A 2,036-nucleotide genomic window follows, 5' to 3' on the forward strand; every position below is an offset into this window, starting at 1 on the left:
AGATTTCTACCAATAAGGACCACGATAAAATGAGCATCCCCCCCCTCCCTCCCCCAGGGCCTGGAGGAGGGCAAGAAGTACCGCTTCCCCGCCCGCGCCGAGAACATGTACGGCGGTTTTCGGACCCCTCTGGAGGGCAAGCCGTGGAGGCCAAAAACCCCTTCGACCCGCCGGACGCGCCCGAGCGCCCCGACACCTCGGCTACAGCCCGTCCACCTGAAACCCCTCGAATGGAAGCCGCCCGCGGACAACGGAGGGCGTCCCGTTACCGGCTACATCATCGAGAAGCGCGAGCGTGGTGGCGAATGGATAAGGGTGAGTCGAGTGGATGCGTGTGGACTGTTGGCCCTAAAACTCGGGAAGGGAACGAAAGACATTGACGGTCTCCGACCAAAAAAGCCTCCCTGGGCACCGTTTTCAAAAAGTAATTGGCAAAGTGAAACAGTAAATCCTAACTCTGTCCCCTCTCGCCGCCAGGTCAACACTACCCGGGACGCCCAACACGGAGTACACCGTGCAGGGCCTGACGGAGGGAAGCCGCTACGACTTCCGCATCATCGCCGTCAACGAGGCCGGCCCCGGCAAACCCAGCAAGCCTTCCAACTCCATCGTGGCAAAGGTCCGAAGTGTAAGTCTTTCTTTTTTTCTGTTTTTTTGTGGATACTTTTTTTTTGTGCATTTGATGTGATTATATTAGACCATGTATGAACTCTATCACTGCGTTGTTCGTCCTGCAGATCTGCCCGGGCGCCGACGCGCCCAAGCCGGACCGCATCGGCCGCAACTGCGTGACCCTGTCGTGCGTCCGCCCAGCCAGGACGGCGGCTCCAAATCGGGGGCTCCCTGCTCGAGTACAAGAAGAAGGACGAGGAGGAATGGACTCAGGACAACAACCTGCCTCACCCCGACACCAACTATACGTGCTCAACCTGACGGAGCTGCAGGAATACGTGTTCCGCGTGATCGCCGTCAAGACGTGGGTAACTCGGCCCCGTCGCGCCCGCCGCGCCCATCAAGATCGAGGAGCAGGCCAACAAGCCTCGCATCGCCCTCAGCGGCATCCGCGACATCACCGTGCGCCCGGCGAGGACTTCTCCTCCACGTCCCGTACACCGGCTTCCCGAAACCGACGTCCATCTGGTACCACGACACGAGGAGATGAGCATCGAGGGCGACACGCGCATCCACGAGAAGCTCACCGACGACTACTGCGCCATGATCGTCACCAACTCGAAGCGCACGGACAGCGGGCCGTACAAGCCCGCCTCCAGAACCCGCCCGGATTCGACTCCGTGAACGTGAACGTGCGCGTCCTGGACGGCCCGCTCCCCCCGAAAAACCTTCGCGCCGACGAGTTCAAGGCGACGCCCTCACCCTCTTCTGGAATCCTCCCAAGGAAAATGGAGGAGGGAGATCACCAACTACGTGGTGGAGAAGCGCGAGGGCCGCGGCAACTGGGTGAAGGTCAGCAGCTACGTGACGGCGCCCTTCCTCCGCATCCGCAATCTCACGGTCAACCAGGATTTCGAGTTCCGTTTGATGGCCGAGAACCAGTACGGCACCTCCGACCCTGCACGTCGCCGACGCCCATCAAGGCCAGGCATCCATTCGGTAAGACGCGCCTCCAACGCAGAAAATTATTGCTAACTCACGTCTAATCGCAAAACATTGCACAGACGTATCTTTGCAATCTTACCATATCATGACTTCCCTTTCCAGATCCCCCGGGCGCCCCAGGAGCTCCTCGCGGCCTGGAGTCCACCAGGACTCGATCACCAAACACTGGATCAAGCCCCGCCACGACGGCGGCGCCTACATCCAGGCTACAACGTGGAGAAGCGCGTCGTGGGCGAGAGCATCTGGAGCAAGGCCAACCACGCCCTCATCAAGGACACCACGTACCGCGTGATCAACCTCATCGAGCACCAGGAGTATGATTCCGCGCCGCCGCCGTCAACGCCCCCGGCCAGGGCCCCTGGAGCGACCCAGCGAGAACATCAAGTGCATCCCAGCTTCCGTAAGTTCAGAGAAGCTTT

At 60.3% G+C, this 2,036-nt stretch overlaps 1 pseudogene; it reads left to right on the forward strand.

The window, feature by feature from the left end:
• The window catches only part of LOC119588148, a 19,090-nt pseudogene that overhangs the window by 10,575 nt on the left and 6,479 nt on the right, over positions 1 to 2,036 (forward strand).

This window comes from Penaeus monodon, chromosome 23 (genome assembly GCF_015228065.2).
Source record: "Penaeus monodon isolate SGIC_2016 chromosome 23, NSTDA_Pmon_1, whole genome shotgun sequence".
Lineage (NCBI taxonomy): Eukaryota > Metazoa > Arthropoda > Malacostraca > Decapoda > Penaeidae > Penaeus > Penaeus monodon.